Raw genomic sequence first — 19529 nt, 5'->3', positions numbered from 1 at the left:
ATGTTAAGTGGACTGTAGTGTGTTTCTGCAAAACTGAAAATGCATGAAAAAAATGCATAGATGTGAACCAGGCCTTAACCTGATCTATAAACAGTCATATATTTGCGGTCACCAATCATGAAATATTTGGGCCAAACTATGCATTTGTATGATTCCTTCTAGACTAGTTGGAAGATGTGCAGAGACTGTGAAAGAAGGTCAGGCCAGCGCTGTATGAGGGATGACGGAACGCAACCTCTCCAGAATCTTTCAGCAATGAATTTGGTAAGTGGTGGTGCCTTCTTCTCCATTTTGAGATGACCCAGAACTTTGCTGCTCCGAAATCATGTTGATCCTTTCCTAAAGAGACATGAGATAGTGTTAATTGCTTTGAACACATTCACGCCTTGAATTAAATTAAAAGTATTTATCATACCCTTCATGGCTGAAGTTGACTAATTAGTTGTAGAATGTTGAACTGCTTAAAAATTCGTCTGACTCAACATCATTTATTTAATGGCAAATTTGTTATAAAAGCAAAATAACACCTACTTGTGAGCCTGCTGTTCTTGTATCACCTAGGAGTACTTATGAAGATTGACAACAGAAGAAATTAAAATATCATCCTTATTATGGTGGAACTCCAGCTAAAACTTTGAGTGCCACCTTTGGGGTATGGGCAGGGCTGCCATTAGAAAACTTCAGGGGCCCTGTACCGCCTACATGACAGGCCCCCACCCCAATATTTCCATTTGATGAGTCTGGACAGTGACATGGATCTCTGCTTCCCCTCCCCTGGCAGTGCACAGTTGCTGTGCATCAGTCATTGCAGTAATTTAATGTCCTTGCCATGCAGCCCAACTTGAGCAGAAGCTTCAAACTCCATAGTCCCACTTGGTGGCTATGAAAGGAGGGGCTAGCTCGGGCTCCAGACTGAGCCATTGATGCCGCATTGGGGCCACCCAAATGTAGCCTCTGCCTTGCCTGGCCCCCATACTGACCCAATAGGGACTGGGCCCAGTGCGGAAGTACTGCCTATAGCCCCCTATCAGCAGCAAGATTTCAGACAGTATAAAGACCCAGTGGGAAAGCGAACCTTGCCTTGTTACTTCCAGAATGAAGAAATCCAATTTGGGTTCTTACAAAGACAGCTTAGTTTTCAAGCATTTTTAATTAGGCAGCTTAATTTTTCTGGGAATTTAGGGTTATGAGAGGCAAGAAATTGTTCATTGCTCAAGGAACTCCCAGCAGCCTCTGGAGGAACCCTGGTAAAAAATACTGCTCTAGAAAATAAGGACTGGGCTGAAGCTGTATAGGCTGCAGCCTAGAGCGGGGGGCACAGCTAGGGTTGAAGTCTTCCCTATTGCCAGCCCTCCCAATGACTTTGCCTTGCTTTAAACCAACGCATTCTCCCGTTCATGGTGCCACGTTGTTTGTCCAGCCTCAGGACAAAGTCTGCAAAGAATTTTTTTGTGCTAGGAGTTCCTAAATGACCACTGAAGTATCCAGACACTCTTCCCAATGACCCACAATGAAAGAAGCATTCTTCCCACTGACCACCAGTGTAAGGAACATTTTTCCCACTGATCACCAATGTAAGAACATTCTTCTCACTGATCACCAATGTAAGGAACATTCTTCCCACTGATCACCAATGTAAGGAACATTCTTCCCACTGACCACCAGTGTAAGGAACATTTTTCCCACTGATCACCAATGTAAGAACATTCTTCTCACTGATCACCAATGTAAGGAACATTCTTCCCACTGACCACCAGTGTAAGGAACATTTTTCCCACTGATCACCAATGTAAGAACATTCTTCTCACTGATCACCAATGTAAGGAACATTCTTCTCACTGACCACCAATGTAAGGGACATTCTTCCCACTGATCACCAATGTAAGGAGCATTCTTCCCACTGATCACCAATGTAAGGAACATTCTTCTCACTGACCACCAATGTAAGGAACATTCTTCTCACTGATCACCAATGTAAGGAGCATTCTTCTCACTGATCACCAATGTAAGGAGCATTCTTCTCACTGATCACCAATGTAAGGAGCATTCTTCTCACTGATCACCAATGTAAAGGACATTCTTCCCACTGATCACCAATGTAAGGAACATTCTTCTCACTGATCACCAATGTAAGGGACATTCTTCCCACTGATCACCAATGTAAGGAACATTCTTCTCACTGACCACCAATGTAAGGGACATTCTTCCCACTGATCACCAATGTAAGGAGCATTCTTCCCACTGACCACCAATGTAAGGGACATTCTTCCCACTGATCACCAATGTAAGGAGCATTCTTCTCACTGATCACCAATGTAAGGAACATTCTTCCCCCTGACCACCAATGTAAGGAACATTCTTCTCACTGATCACCAATGTAAGGAACATTCTTCTCACTGATCACCAATGTAAGGAACATTCTTCTCACTGATCACCAATGTAAGGGATATTCTTCCCACTGACCACCAATGTAAGGAACATTCTTCTCACTGATCACCAATGTAAGGGACATTCTTCTCACTGACCACCAATGTAAGGGACATTCTTCTCACTGACCACCAATGTAAGGGACATTCTTCTCACTGATCACCAATGTAAGGAACAATCTTCTCACTGACCACCAATGTAAGGGACATTCTTCCCACTGATCACCAATGTAAGGGACATTCTTCCCACTGACCACCAATGTAAGGAACATTCTTCCCACTGATCACCAATGTAAGGAACATTCTTCCCACTGACCACCAATGTAAGGATTATTCTTCTCACTGATCACCCATGTAAGGAACATTCTTCCCACTAATCACCAATGTTAGGGACATTCTTCTCACTGATCACCAATGTAAGGAACATTCTTCTCACTGATCATTAATGTAAGGAACATTCTTCTCACTGATCACCAATGTAAGGAACATTCTTCTCACTGATCACCAATGTAAGGAACATTCTTCTCACTGATCACCAATGTAAGGAACATTCTTCCCACTGATCACCAATGTAAGGAACATTCTTCTCACTGATCATTAATGTAAGGAACATTCTTCTCACTGATCACCAATGTAAGGAACATTCTTCCCACTGATCACCAATGTAAGGAACATTCTTCTCACTGATCACCAATGTAAGGAACATTCTTCTCACTGATCACCAATGTAAGGGACATATCAATGTAAGGAGCACTCTTCCCAATTACTTCCAATATAATTAGCATCCCTCCCTCCCTTTAGGTTCCACAGTTTGCAAAAAAGTCCATGTACAGTATTTAGAATTCCTTCCTCAATGCCTCTAAATTAAAATGATACGAGGTATATAATGCTTGGTTTTTTACATTATGCTTAGCGGAGTTCTTCCTTAACTTTTTCTTTAAGCAGAGCTCTGAAGAAATCAGAAATGCTCAATGGGTCTGTTTGTATAGATTAAATTTTTACGTTTTTACAGCAGAGCAAATATTTTATTCATTTCTTCTAGTACATTGTGGGGAATGGATTTCCGGATAATGGAATTCAGGTAATACTCCGTGGGCTCAGGCCTGATTTAGCGCCTCCAGCCGCAGGTACTTTTAGATGACAGCCCAAGGATGAGATGCTCTTGTGGCTGTGGTGACAACTCCTCTTTTCTTGCTGCAGGCTACTATTACAGAGAGAAATCCTCACAGATGGGTGCTGCAGAACAAACCCTACAGTCTGATAGGAAATCCACAAAAGCATCACTTAAAACCAGAAGTGACAGTCCCTGCGGTGTCCAGGGTGAGGAGCTACAGAGTCAACTCCTGCCTGGCAACACTGATTCCCAACACCATTCTGGCTCCCAGAGATCCAATCATTCCCAGGTAACAAGAATCGCTCTCCATCTGACCTTATAGTGTTGCTTTCAGCAGCTTTAGAAATACATCGGCCTCTGAGAACATATCTCTTCTCTTAAAGAGCAGCTGAACTAAAAAAAATGAAGATTTGCTATGTTATAGGGAATGTTTAAAAGTGTTAATTGTGCCTAAGCAGTACCCTGAAAGACACGCTCACCGCTCACTTTATTAAGTACACCTGTTCAATTGCCTGGTAACACAAAGTGCTAATCAGCCAATCACATGGCAGCAACTCAATGCATTTGGGCATCTAGACATGGTGAAGACGACTTGCTGAAGTTCAAACTGAGCATCAGAATGGAGAATAAATGGGATTTAAGACTTTGAACGTGGCATGGTTGTTGGTGCCAGACCGGCTGGTCTGAGTATTTGAAAAACTGCAGAGTTCAGGAGTGTGCTAGGCACAGAGTACAGGGGTCAGGAGCAGTGGCGGCTGGTGCTCAAATTTTTTAGGGGGGGCGCAAACAAACTGAAAAATTCTGAAAAAAAACCCCATCAATTGCAGCCTCACTGTGCCATCAAACGCAGCCACTGTGCCATCAAATGCAGCCACTGTGCCCATCAAACACAGCCACTGTGCCCATCAATTGCCGCCAGTGTACCATCAAATGCAGCCACTGTGCCATCAAATGCTGCCACTGGGCCCCATCAAATACAGCTACTGTGCCCATCTTATGCAGCCATTGTGCCCATCTTATGCACCCACTGTGTCCCATCAAATGCAGCCCCTATGCAACATCGAATGCAGCCACTGTGCCCATCATATGCAGCCTCACTGTGCCCATCATATGCAGCCTTACTGTGTCCCATCATATGCAGCCTCACTGTGTCCCATCATATGCAGCCTCACTGTGCCCATCATATGCAGCCTCACTGTGTCCCATCATATGCAGCCTCACTGTGCCCCATCATATGCAGCCTCATTGTGCCCCATCATATGCAGCCTCACTGTGCCCATCATATGCAGCCTCACTGTGTCCCATCAAATGCAGCCCCTGTGCAGCATCGAATGCAGCCACTGTGCCCATCATATGCAGCCTCACTGTGTCCCATCATATGCAGCCTCACTGTGCCCAGAATATGCAGTCTCACTGTGCCCCATCATATGCAGCCTCACTGTGCCCCATCATATGTAGCCTCACTGTGCCCCATCAAATGAAGCCTCACTGTGTCCCATCATATGCAGTCTCACTGTGCCCCATCATATGCAGCCTCACTGTGCCCCATCAAATGCAGCCTCACTGTGTCCCATCAAATGCAGCCTCACTTACCTTACAGGCAGCTCCACTCAGGCCGTGCGTTCCACAGAGCTGCCGACATCACTCTGTTCCAGAGGGAAACCGAAAGTAACCTCTTAACTAGATGAATAAAGCTCCCGCCCGTAGTAATACTATGTGCGGAAGCTGGTCGATGCTTTGGAATGCGCCGCAAAGCAGGTCAAAAACCTGCAAATGAAGCACCTCGTCTGCAATCTCGTGATTGCATTAACGCGGCGCTTCCCATAGTGCACTGTGTCCCTCGCCCGAACACAGTGCACTTAAAGAACATTTTTTTTTCTATTTTTTTTTTAAAAGGGGCCTTTTAAAAAAAAATATTATTTTCTTTTTTGTGACTGATGGGTGGGGGGGTGGCACCCGTGCGCCCCCTATGGATGGGCTGCCACTGGTCAGGAGTGTGTTAAGCACAGAGGGCAGGGTTCAGGAGTGAGCTACACACATAATGCAGGGTTCAGGGGTGAGCTACACACAGAGTACAGGGTTCAGGAATAGACTATGTACAGAGCGCAGGGTTCACAAGTGTACTACACACAAATTGCAGGGTTCAGTTGTGCATTATGCACAGAGTGCAGGGTTCAGGATTGTGCTATGCACAGAGTGCAGGGTTCATGAGTGTGCTATGCACTGAGTGCAGGGTTCATGAGTGTGCTATGCATAGAGTGCAGGATTCAGGAGTGTGCTATGCACAGAGTGCAGGGTTCAGGAGTGTGCTATGCACAGAGTGCAGGGTTCAGGAGTGTGCTATGCACAGAGTGCAGCGTTCAGGAGTGTGCTATGCACAGAGTGCAGGGTTCAGGAGTGTGCTATGTACAGAGTGCAGGGTTCAGGAGTGTGCTATGCACAGAGTACAGGGTTCGGGAGTGTGCTATGCACAGAGTGCAGGATTCAGGAGTGTGCTATGCACTGAGTGCAGGGTTCATGAGTGTGCTATGCACAGAGTGCAGGATTCAGGAGTGTGCTATGCACAGAGTGCAGGGTTCAGGAGTGTGCTATGCACAGAGTGCAGGGTTCAGGAGTGTGCTATGCACAGAGTGCAGGGTTCAGGAGTGTGCTATGCACATAGTGCAGGGTTCAGGAGTGTGCTATGTACAGAGTGCAGGGTTCAGGAGTGTGCTATGTACAGAGTGCAGGGTTCAGGAGTGTGCTATGCACAGAGTACAGGGTTCAGGAGTGTGCTATGCACAGAGTGCAGGATTCAGGAGTGTGCTATGCACAGAGTGCAGGGTTTAGGAGTACACTACACACCGAATGCAGGGTTCAGGAGTGTGCTATGCACAGAGTGCAGGGTTCAGGAGTGTGCTATGCACAGAGTGCATGGTTCAGGAGTGTGCTAAGCACAGAGTGCAGGGTTCAGGAGTGCACTACACACAGGGAGCTGAGTTCAGGAGTGCACTACACACAAAGTGCAGGGTTCAAGATTGTCTGGTGTCCACATAACCTCTTAGAAGTGACTCATGCTGATAGTAGAGGAAGGAGGCAGCAGAAATGACACTTATTGCTCTGGAGTGAGACAAGTACACGCTATAGAGGGATATACTTTGTTCATATATCATATCTGAGGGTTACTGATACATTTTTTTTTTACCAATAGCAATTTTTTGCTCAGGGCTCATGTGAAGTGGGACTTTTGATACCTGATTTATGTTCATTTGTTTTGTGGGTGCTAAATGCATCCATTTACATTGCATTCAGTGCCGTTTTTCTTGTTTTCATTTTCAGAGAACCGGAAACCTTGAAAATCACAACTTTTATACAATTTTCTGTTCCTGAGAACACCTGGATTTTCTTTGACTCGCTAATTACGCCGCGCGCACATCTTCCTCCTGCTACTGAATGATCACATCTTGCACAGCTGAAGGTTGAATGGGCGGCTTTTACTCACCTAGTCAGCTCTGTATTTTCACACCAAGGCTGAGCTGATGGATATTTTTAGGTGTAAAATCATTTTGCCATGCGGTGCCGTTATTTTATAAATATAGTAAATACAGGCTTCTTACAGTTTTTTTTTTCAAGCTATATATAATAGCGCGATCAAACCAATTTCCAGGCACACCGCTGAATACACACGTGAAATACATCACTTAGAGCTGTTTTTTTTCTGTCAAAGGATTGGCATCACTGTCCAACGAGTCCTGAAATATACACAGCTCTGCCACACAACGCTGGCAGGACAGATGACCTGGTTTTTCTCTGCTGCAGTTCAGTAACACTTACAGGTCTTGTCCCTTCCCTTAGCTTGTGATTGTACAGTGAAAGGAGAAGCAGCAGACTGATGAGCTCATTTTTCTGTCACTCTGTTGTCAGCATGCCCCCTGAGCTGCTTCTCCCTCCACTTCTCATGGCCAGCATCATTCAAACCACTTCCTATAAGCACAGGCTGCCATGGACCTGCCCTCAGCCTGTGACTGGACAGTGAAAGGAGAAGAAGCACCATGATGAGCTCCCGTCTCTCTCACTCTACTCTCTCCACTTTCAGCATGCTCCTTGAGCTGCTGCCCCCCCCCTCTGCTTTTCTTGGCCAGCATCATTCAAACCACTTCCTATAAGCCAGGCTGCCATGGACCTGCCCTCAGCCTGTGACTGGACATTGAAAGCAGAAGCAGCACCATGATGAGCTCATGTCTCTCTCATTTTACTCTCACCACCTATTAGCATGCTCCTTGAGCTGCTTCCACCTCTGCTTTTCTTGGCCAGCATCATTCAAACCACTTCTTATAAGCACAGGTTGTCATGGACATGGCCTGACCTGTAACTGGACAGAGAAAGGAGAAGCAGCAGACTGATTAGCTCATCTCTCTGTCACTATGGACCTATCAGCATCCATCTTGAGCTGCTCCCCCCCCCTTTCTGTTAGCCATCATCATTCAAACCACTTCCTATAAGCACAGGTTGTTATGGACCTGCCCTCAGTCTGTGACTGGACAGTGAAAGGAAAAGCAGCACCATGATGAGCTAATCTCTCTGTCATTCTACTCTCTGCTTCTCGTGGCCAGCAAAATTCAAACCACTTCCTAGAAGCACAGGTTGTTATAGACCTGCCCTCAGTCTTTGACTGGACAGTGAAAGGAAAAGCAGCACCATGATGAGCTAATCTCTCTGTCACTCTACTCTCTGCTTCTTGTGGCCAGCATAATTCAAACCACGTCCTATAAGCACAGATTGTTATGGACCTGCCCTCAGCCTGTGACTGGACAGTGAAAGGAAAAGCAGCACCATGATGAGCTAATCTCTCTGTCACTCTACTCTCTGCTTCTCGTGGCCAGCAGAATTCAAACCACTTCCTATAATCACAGGTTGTCATGGACCTGTCCCTGACCTGCAACTGGACAGTTAAAGGTGAAGCAGCAGACTGTTTCGCTCATCTATCTGTCACTCTGCTCTCTGCTCCTATCATCATCCACCTTGAGCTGCTTCTCTCTCCCTTTCTGTTAGCCTGCATCAGTTAAACCACTTCCTATAAGCACAGGCTGCCATGGACCTTCCACCCAGCCTGTGACTAGACAGCAAAAAGAGAAGCAGCACCAGGATGAGCTCATGTCTCTGTCACTCTTCTCTCTCCTTGCTCCTTAAGCTGCTTCTCTCGCTGCTTCTTTAATGAGACATCCAGGGTCAGCTCCCTCCCCTTTACCTGTCAGCACCCACCATGCCAGTCCCGGGCCTGCAGATTGGAAAGCAGAGCCTGGGATACATGGTGGGGGCACGTGCATAGGGGGCACCTATTGCTGGTGGGGGGGGGGGGGGTGGAAGCAATCCAGAGGTCGGACTGCTTCCATCTAACAGCCAAAAGTCAGCTTGTCAGATATACACACACTACCAGTGGCTGCAGACACCAGGAGTGTGTGTAACCCCCTCCACTGTCAGGTCCATACGATGTGTGGACCCAGCGATTAAGTGGTTAAGCTCTCCTGGACAAATGCTCTTAAGGCTTTTTTCTCTTAGGATCGAATGTTAGGGAATGTTACATTCACCCTGCAAAAGACAACAGGTAGACACTGAAATTTCACACACATTACAAACATTATGGGCATTATTTGTGACTTTTGAGTGAATGCCGAGACATTCCCATTACAATTTTTTTTTTTGCAACGGTGCTTTCATTGACTTTGTTCACAAGCAAAAAAAACCTAGTTGGGGTTCCAACCCTTCTACACTCCATCCAAAATCACTAATTGGTGGCACAGAAAAAAGAAAATCCTTTATTCCAGCCAAGCACTAACCATCCTAATGTAATTTTTTGGTGTAGCGTTCTACTTTAAACAAGCCGCCTGGATACTTTTTTTTCGTTTAATGAAAGTTTCTTTGTCAAATCAATTTTTGACTTATTGTAATTCATATTAGCCAGATAATGTCTTGCTTATCCTTGATACTTCAATTAGTGGCAATGTCGGAGAGGACTCATTAATTGCAAGTGATGAAGTGCCAGTCAATAAGGAAATATATTGGCAAACGGTGACATAATTCAATAATAAGTATGAGATCCCGAATCTTCCGCTGTCAGATCTGTAATTAAAAACTAGCGGTGGATGCCGGGGATTTCAGTCCGTCCTGCAAATCATTTCACTTTTTATGAGCACATCAGTGAGCTCCTAGTTTAGGAATATTCGGATGAGTGTTACGGTTAGTCCCCTAACGTAAGCTCACTATTACCTGACGATCTACGACAGTTGGGGGAGTGAGATCTAAAGCAGTCTACAAACTCTTCGGTATGAGGGCCACACTGTAAATTTTACAAAAATTTGCAGGCCAAAAAAACCCCAAAACAGTTTTATTATGTAAGCCAGGGGTAGGCAACCTCGGCCCTCCAGCTGTGGTGAAAATACAAATCCCATCATGCCTCTGCCTCTAGGAGTCATGCCTGTGAGTGTCAGGGTCTTGCAATGTCTCATGGGACTTGTAGTTTCAAAACAGCTGGAGGGCTGAGGTTGCCTACCCCTGATGTAAGCTCTTCTTTACATTTATGAGTGCCAGTCAGAGTCCCCCCTTACATCTAGTTTAGGAGCACCCATCAAAATTCTTCTTAGACCCAGAAATGCCCATCAAAGTCCATTTTACATCCAGGAGTGCGCATCAGTGAAAAACTCTTTTCTGTTAGAGAACCTTGTGGCATCCAAGTATATGAAGGTTACCTAGGAGTGACAGCTAAATGTGAAGAGCTCTTTTTTGTTCTCGTACCTGGTGGCCTCCAAGTTTATGAAGTGTATCTAAAAGTGAAGAGCTCTTCTCTGTTCCAGAATCTGGAGGCCTCCAAATATATAAAGGGTACCTAAAAGCGACACCTAAAGATAAAGAGCTCTTCTCAATCCGAGGATCTGTTGGCCTCCAAGTATATGAAGAGTACCTAAGAGTGACAGCTAAAGGTGAAAAGCTCTTGTCTGTTTGAGAACCTGGTTGCCTCCAAGTATATGAAGAGTACCTAAAAGTGACAGCTAAAGGTGAAGAGCTCTTCTCTGTTTGAGAACCTGGTGGCCTCCAAGTTTCTAAAGGTTACCTAAGAGTGACACTAAAGGTGAAAGCTCTTCTCTGTTTGATAACCTGGTGGCCTCTACATTTATGAAGGTTACCTAAAAGTGACAGCTAAAGATGAAGAGCTCTGCTCTGTTCCAGATAATGGTGAACTCCAAATATATGAAGGGTACATAAAAGTGACACCTAAAGATAAAGAGCTGTCACGCTTACCCCAAACGCAGGTGGTCAGCCACTGTAGCTAGCTACTGTGTTCTTCTCCTATAGCAGCCCCCTTTCCCATAAGGCAAACAGGCCTACAAGTACTCGTTTGCCCCCATGACTTATACACAATGCTATAGTGCCTGGCTACAACACCAGGGCAGGTGCGAACTGAACAAAGCAAACAGGTACATGCGGTTGGCAGACAGGCAGAGTGGTTTAATGACAGCCCAAGTAAAAGGCAGGCAGAGTTCAAAGAATAGCTGTTATCCAGTCTGAGGTTGAAACACAGGGAAATCCATCTAGCAGAGCATGGCAGACAGGCAGCTTGATCAGGTATTACACACCTGATTACACTCTATCATAGGCATGAGACTGAAGGTTTGGCTGACTTAAATCAGATCTGGTCTCCACGTCACCCAGAGTCTGGCCGCAATCAATCACCTTGCAGGTGGATAGACAGACAAGAAGAATGCCATAGCCAAAACCAGGATGCTTGAACCAGCAGTTATAACGGAGCAGGTTCTCATACGCTCCTGACAAGAGCTCTTCTCAAATCAAGAAGCCGGTGGCCTCCAAGTATATGAAGGATATCTAAGAGTGACAACTAAAGGTGAATGCTCTTCTCAGTTCCAGAACCTGGTGGCCTCCAAATATTTGAAGGTTACCTAAAATTGACAGCTAAAAGTGAAGAGCTCTTCTCTGTTTGAGAACCTGTTGGCCTCCATGTATATGAAGGTTACCTAAAAGTGACAGCTAAAGGTGAAGAGCTCTTCTCTGTTTGAGAACCTGGTGGCCTCCAAACATATGAAGGGTACCTAAGAGTGACACCTAAAGATAAAGAGCTTTTCTCAATTTGAGAACCTGGTGGCCTCCAGGTATATAAAGGTTACCTAGAAGTGACAGCCAAAGGTGAAGAGCTCTTCTCTGTTTGAGAACCTTGTGGCCTCCAAGTATATAAGGGGATCCTAATAGTGAAAGCTAAAGGGGAAGAGCTCTTCTCTGTTTGAGAACCTGGTGGCTTCCAAGTATATAAAGGGTACTGTCAGGAAGGGCATTCCAGCAGACAAGATGGCTCTGTCAGGCAATTTTCTGTTCACGGTTCTTCACGTGCACATAGGGATGTGCACGAGCTCGTGCTCACGTGTGCACCAATATGTATAGGAATGCTCATAGATATGCACAGGTGTGCATTTGCATGCGCATGCACACCACGTGACAAATGTTGGCGCCAAATGACCTATTTAAACTGAGCCAGTACACAGGATCAGTGATGTCTTGTCTACAGCATTACCGTGCTAACCTGCAACCTTGTTTACTCTGCATCTGTCTCAAGCTATTGACCCGGCTTACCTTTATTACTTCTGAACTCCACCTGTATCGACCCCGGCTTGTCCCTGTCCTTGCTTGCAAGCATCTGTCTGTTACTGTTATGGAAGAGTGGCAAGAAGAAAGCCATTGTTGAAAGAAAGCCATAAGAAGTCCCATTTGCAGTTTGCTAGAGGTCATGTGGGGGACACAGCAAACACGTGGAAGAAGGTGCTCTGATCAGATGAGACCAAAATTGAACATTTTTGGTCTAAAAGCAAAACGCTATGTGTGGTGGAAAACTAACACTGCACATCACCTTGAACACACCATCCACACCGTGAAACATGGTGGTGGTAGCATCATGTTGTGGGGATGCTTTTCTTCAGCAGGGGCAGAGAAGCTGGTCAGGGTTGATGGAAAGATGGATGGGGCCAAAAACAGGGCAATCTTAGAAGGAAACCTGTTAGAGTCTGCAAAAGACTTGAGACTGGGGCGGAGGTTCACCTTCCAGCAGGACAACGACCCGAAACATACAGCCAGGGCTACAATGGAATGGTTTAGATCAAAGCATATTCATGTGTTAGAATGGCCCAGTCACAGTCCAGACCAAAATCCAATTGAGAATCTGTGGCAAGACTAGAAAATTGCTGCTCACAGACGCTCTCCATCCAATCTGACAGAGCTTGAGCTATTTTGCAGAGAAGAATGGGCAAAAATGTCCCTCTCTAGATGTGCAAAGCTGGTAGAGACATCCCCAAAAAGACTTGCAGCTGTAATTGCAGAGAAAGGTGGTTCTACAAAGTATTGACTCAGGGGGACTGAATACAAATGCTTGCCCCTCTTTTAAGATATTTATTTGTAAAAAAAAAAAAATGTCAAAACTATTTCTCATTTTCCTTCCACTTCACAAATATATGTCACTTTGTGTTGGTCTATCACATAAAATCCCAATAAAATACATTTACGTTTTTGGTTGTAAAAAGTATGAATACTTTTTCAAGGCACTGTAAAGATTACCTAAAAATTATAGCTAAGGGGGAAAAGCTCTTCTTTGTTCCAGAGGCTGATGGCCTCCAAGTATATGAAGGGTACCTAAAAGTGACTGCTAAAGGTGAAGGGCTGTTCACCTTCAGCTGTCACTTTTAGGTACCCTTCCTATACTAGGAGGTGACCCGGTTCTCCAACAGAAGTCAAGCTAGACAGCTATTGGAAATTCATACAGGCCTAGTTTACCCGGAATGGACAGAACAGTAGCAGAAGTTATCATTTCTGATCTACTACCGTAGAAGTCTCTGTATAAAGAAGGTTGTTGGGTGGCTAAACTTAAAAGCAAAGTCCATCTCCAAACTGAATTTCAGTTAATTCAATGTAAATGCCATTGGAACGTGCCTTACTTTACAATAATTGGTTATCCTTGCTTTATGCTTTGTGATATCATGCCCAGGTGCGGACTGCCAACATCTAATGGGGCCCCCGGGCAATAGGAGATTATGGGGCTCCTGGGCAATAGGAGAAGATTATGGGGCCCCCGGGCAATAGGAGATTATGGGGGCCCCCAGGCAATAGATTATGGAGCCACACAGTATACACACACACATACAGTATACACACACAGACACACAATATACACCTACAGTATACACACACAGAATACACATACACACACTGAAAAGGTACTGGAGAGGCGGGGCAGCTATAATCTTGGGATTTTAAAAAAAAACACAGATTTTTACATACTGTCTCTGGTTTTATTGAGGCTGCAACCCTGATGGGGCCCCTTAGTGGCATGGGCCCCTCGGGCAGTGCCCGAGTGCCCGAATGGTCAGTCTGCCCCTGATCATGCCTTATTTCTTCACCTTCCTGCTTCATGCAGCAAATTCATCTTGCTGTGAAATTTTTCTTCCTGTACACATAAGCATAATTGAACCTGCAAATAAAGATCTTCCCTCTTCAGTGATTCACAACAGGCAGCAGTACATCTCACTCTTACTAATGGCAATTCATTATTGGGATCAAAGGCCTGGGATGAAGTGGAGGGACTTTTATGTTACTGTATAATATTCCTGACTATTATTGTTATTATTCTTATTTAGCTCTGGCTTTAATCCAGTTTAGGAAGAATTCCGACAAACCCTCCCAATTTTCAGAGGCTCATGACAACAGGCATTTTTTTTTACTCAGAGTAAGAATTTGGCAATGCCGACATCTAAACATATTGTAATGATTCAGCGGTGTGATAACGCGCGTGGCCCCTGGCAAACAAAGTTTGATACCCAAACCTAAAGACTTCCAATATAGTGTATATTCAAATAAAAAAGATCTTCCACCATGCAGCAGATCCTTGTAATGAAACGAAAACACTGAGTGCCACCACCGTAATCAAAAGCACACTCACCAAACTATAGTCAGTTCAGCTCTTTGGACGTACTACGTACATCCAAAAAGTGAACCTTTCATCACAAGCTGATGGCTGCAGTAGCGGGTTTTGTTTAGCCAGCTCCCGGCTTGAAAGTGAAAGTAATGCGGTGCCCCCCCACCCCCTCCTCCCGTGGTTCCGGGGCTTTTACCGGAGCCTGGGAGCACAACCAGGCAGGGGGTGGGCATCTGATGTAGCACACTGCATAGCTGAGTGTAATCTGAGACCTGAGTGGAAGGAATAGACACATCACCTACACAGTCTCACAGGGTAACATGCACAGCTGAGGCTGTCATTCATAGACTGTGTGCTGTAAACACTCATAATTGCTTAGAGTCAGCATAACCTGTCAGAAGAGACTCGTGCAGAGGACTGCCAGAGCAGACAAAAAAATACACTAATGCCCTGTACACACGATCGGACATTGATCGGACATTCCGACAACAAAATCCTAGGATTTTTTTTCGACGGATGTTGGCTCAAACTTGTCTTGCATACACACGGTCACACAAAGTTGTCGGAAAATCCGATCGTTCTAAACGCGGTGACGTAAAACACGTACGTCGGCACTCTAAACGGGGCAGTAGCCAACAGCTTTCGTCTCTTAATTTATTCTGAGCATGCGTGGCACTTTGTGCGCCGGATTTGTGTACACACGGTCGGAATTTCCGACAACGGATTTTGTTGTCGGAAAATTTTATAGCCTGCTCTCAAACTTTGTGTGTCGGAAAATCCGATGGAAAATGTGTGATGGAGCCCACACACGGTCGGAATTTCCGACAACGAGGTCCTATCACACATTTTCCGTGTGTACAGGGCATAAGAGCTTTGGATTGAAGCAAGTGCACACTATAGAAGGATTTGCTTTGTTCATTTTTTTTCATTTCAGAAGTTTACAACCACTTTAACTACACTTTCAGATAAAGTATAAAATGCTATCGGTCCCTTTAAGAAGCTAAAGGGGGAAAACAAATGGGCCGAGGCTGATAGTTCTAAACATTTTAAGATGCAAATTATTCAGGTTAGACACAAAGTCTGCCTCTCATTAAACTGTCTGTGCATCACAACCTGCTTTAAATTCAGGTAACGACTCTGATTAATAAATTACTGTAACTTATTTATTCATGGGTAAATCAATTCCAAATTTTGCCTCCCTGAAGAATCCTGCCAGGGGGTATTTTAAGCAATAAGCAAATATATTTTAAGCTGTTACACTCGAATATTAATAGGAGTGGCTCTGACCACACCGCTGCTACTTTACTTGAAAAACTAGCAGAAATAAAATCATTAATGGAGTAGAAGGCACTTCGAGGTGATGGAGGAAAATCGGGAGTCTTAGTTTACATGAGAACGAAGTTAAACTTCAGTTCAAAAAAGTTTTTAAGTACATTTCAATGGCCTCATTGGCAAAGCCAGCCTACTGTTGTTTTGACTCACTGACTTCCAATGTGTAGCATCCCTATAGATAGGTGCTAGGTCAGGTAAATTTAGTTCTAACTCACTGTAATCAGTTGAGCTGCATGTGATTGTTTTGGTCTGTTCTCTGTTTCATTGTCTGCAGCGTTGACTGCTTCCCCCTGTCTGTCTGGAAAGGTTCTGGAAGCTAGTGGGTTGGGAGAGTCAAATATGCAGCCCAGGCCAGTCCCTGGGGAGAGGTGCCCGGGTGGTGGCTGGGAGTGTTCATAAATACTCTGAGACTTGGAGCAGAGGGGTTCTTGTCCTAGAGGAGGAGATCCTGGGAATGGAGGGCTGCTGCTCTTCTGGGCAGGCCTGCCATGGTGTCTGCTGTTCATTGAGGTATAGGATGGGCTAACTGGGAGGACCTGTTCTGCTGAAACCTGTTGAAGCTGACTGAGGGACTGTCTTTGTGGATCTGACCTGAGCTCACAGGAGAGGTGTCTGGAATATAATGAAAGGAAGCATCCAATTAATCAAGGACATTAGTGAGCACAGATGGTGTGAGAGATCCCTGAGATTGTGTAATGGTGCTACCCCTTTTGTTCTAGAGCAGGAGTCTCTAAACTGCGGCCCTGAGCCAGATGTGGCCCTTTTTCTTGCCTTTACCCAGCCTTTGGGGCACTGTTTATGAGACACTATTCTGCCCTCTGACACCAAAAGTGAGGCATAATTCCTGCCACTGACATCAACAATGGAGTGTCATTTCTTCCACTGCCATCAACAATGGGGTGATATTCCTCCCCCTAATACAAAATATTGGGCACTGTTTACTCCCACTGATGCCAGAGAAATTTTCTATTTCCGCTGGGCACAGTCTGGTCCCCCTAAAGTCTGAAGGACAGTAAACCAGCCCTTTGTGTACAAAGTTTGGAGACCCCTCTGCTAGAGTCAGAGTTGCCTAAAGGGGACATTGTCTATGGTGTCCTGGTATTGCTTAGTCCAATATTTGCTGCAAGCAAGAACTCTGCTCCCATTCGTAGGAGGAAGATTAGAGTCCTCAAGTTACTGGAGTATCCCACAGTTAACCTGGACCTATCCAAGTTCAAGTTCTGCAATAAAGTTTTAGAAAAGCATAGCCCTAGAGTAACTTTTCTAAACCTTTTCAACACAGAGGAACCCTTGAAATAACTTTCTGGTCACAGGGAACCCATCCTAAAAATGACTATATCTACAACTCATGATACATCAGTGTGATAGTCAGCGGGAAGAATTATCCTTACACTTGTGCTCATTGGGAAGAATTCCCCCCCTTACAGGTAGCTAAAAAGATCAGTGGTGTCAGTGGGAATCTATTTGAGAGGCAGAAATTGCTCATCGCTCAAGTAGCCCCTAGCAACCTCTGGAGGAACCCTAGGATTCCATGGAACCCTGGTCCTCCAGGCTGATTACTGAACCAAAGAAGTGACAATGACCACGACTCGGACACGGGGTGGGCCAGAGGGGCAGCTGCCCTGGGCGCAATTGTTAACTTTATGCATGGGGGCACCTTCCCTCTGTTACAAGGCTGACAGGAGTAATAAGAGCAGAAGTGGTTTTGACAAGCAAGAGACTGCTGGGTGTAGGATCCTCTAAGCTGAGAAGAGAAGAAAAGATTGATCGCACACTTGGATCCAAAAGATGCTGTAGAAATGTCTTTATTGTCATGAGCCAGACAAAATTGCAATGATGATCAGTTGACGCGTTTCACACGAAAACAACGCAAGCACGGTTATATTCATGTGAAACGCGTCAACTGATTATCGTTGCAATTTTGTCTTGCTCATGACAATAAAGAACTTTCTATGGCATCTTTTGGATCCAAGTGTGCGATCAATCTTTTCTTCTCTTCTCTTCTTGATATTGCCTATGGTGATGAGCTGGGATTAGCACCTTGGATCGGGTGTGTCCATTTTTTGCCTGAAGCGGTGTGTGCACCCTTGTTCTGTATCCTCTAAGCTTAACTGGGGGGGGGTCAGGAAAGGTTTCACCTGCTGGTAGCACTGTAGCTCCCAGACCTATGGGCTGCAGTTCTGGTGTCCACCAGCGGGTGGATCTCAGCAGTCAGGAGCTGACATCATCTCCTGCAATCAGGCATCACCTGATACTGATTGCAGGAAGTGTACTTAAACCTGGTGATTACTAGCACACCTCACCTTGGTATTTTATTTATGTGCCCTGACCTGCGTTCTTGAATCCTGTGTTCCTGTATGCCGAATCCTGAATCCTGCATCCGCTCCTGGACCCTGCATCCATTCCTGGACCCCTGCCCTGCAGCCAGATCCCTTCCCGCCTGCTCTCTCTGTCTCCTGTTACCCTCTCCCTGTCCTGTCTCGCTCCCAGCCTTATCTGCTTAATCTCCTGTGTATGACCCTGGCTTGTTACGATCACGATTATATCCCACACCTATATCAACGTTTGGTTTAGGTAGTCATTTGTTGTGTGTCACTGTGGTTTTGGTTGCTGGTTTTGTTACTTTGTTTGCCATATTGGAGGTGAGTTATACTTTGTATATTCACTTACCTTTTAATAAATGCTATCATTTAAACTGAACCTGTGCTTGGATTTTCTGTGACAGTCCACATATCTCTGGTCACATCGGTCCCTGACATAATACCAAGGCCAGTCCTGACCAGAAGTGGCTGCACAGGGAAGCCACCCTGGTTCTGTCGTTTTAAGGGGAAAATGCATCGGGAGGAAGTTATTTCTTTTTCTTTGCTGGTGAACGAAGAGGGCTTGACTGGGACAAAAATTTGGCCCTGGACTTCCTCATGACCAGCCCACTTTAATTTTGAGTGTCCCCAACAGCGTCCCCCTTACATCATAGTGTCCCCAACAGCATCAACCTTACATCAGAGTGTCCCCAACAGCGCCCCCCTTACATCATAGTGTCCCCAACAGTGTCCCCCTTACATCAGAGTGTCCCCAACAGCACCCCCCTTACATCATAGTGTCCCCAACAGCTTCCCCCTTACATCAGAGTGTCCCCAACAGCGTCCCCCTTACATCAGAGTGTCCCCAACAGCGTCCCCCTTACATCAGAGTGTCCCCAACAGCGTCCCCCTTACATCAGAGTGTCCCCAACAGCGTTCCCCTTACAGAGTGTCCCCAACAGCGTCCCCCTTACATCAGAGTGTCCCCAACAGTGTCCCCCTTACACCATAGTGTCCCCAACAGCGTCCCCCTTACATCAGAGTGTCCCCAACAGCGTCCCCCTTACATCAGAGTGTCCCCAACAGCGTCCCCCTTACATCAGAGTGTCCCCAACAGCGTCCCCCTTACATCAGAGTGTCCCCAACAGCGTCCCCCTTACATCAGAGTGTCCCCAACAGTGTCCCCCTTACACCATAGTGTCCCCAACAGCGTCCCCCTTACATCAGAGTGTCCCCAACAGCGTCCCCCTTACATCAGAGTGTCCCCAACAGCGTCCCCCTTACATCAGAGTGTCCCCAACAGCGTCCCCCTTACATCAGAGTGTCCCCAACAGCGTCCCCCTTACATCAGAGTGTCCCCAACAGCGTCCCCCTTACATCAGAGTGTCCCCAACAGCGTCCCCCTTACATCA

This window comes from Aquarana catesbeiana, linkage group LG13 (assembly GCF_042186555.1).
Source record: "Aquarana catesbeiana isolate 2022-GZ linkage group LG13, ASM4218655v1, whole genome shotgun sequence".
Classification (NCBI taxonomy): Eukaryota; Metazoa; Chordata; class Amphibia; order Anura; family Ranidae; genus Aquarana; species Aquarana catesbeiana.
Note: the sequence above shows the minus strand (reverse complement) of the source record.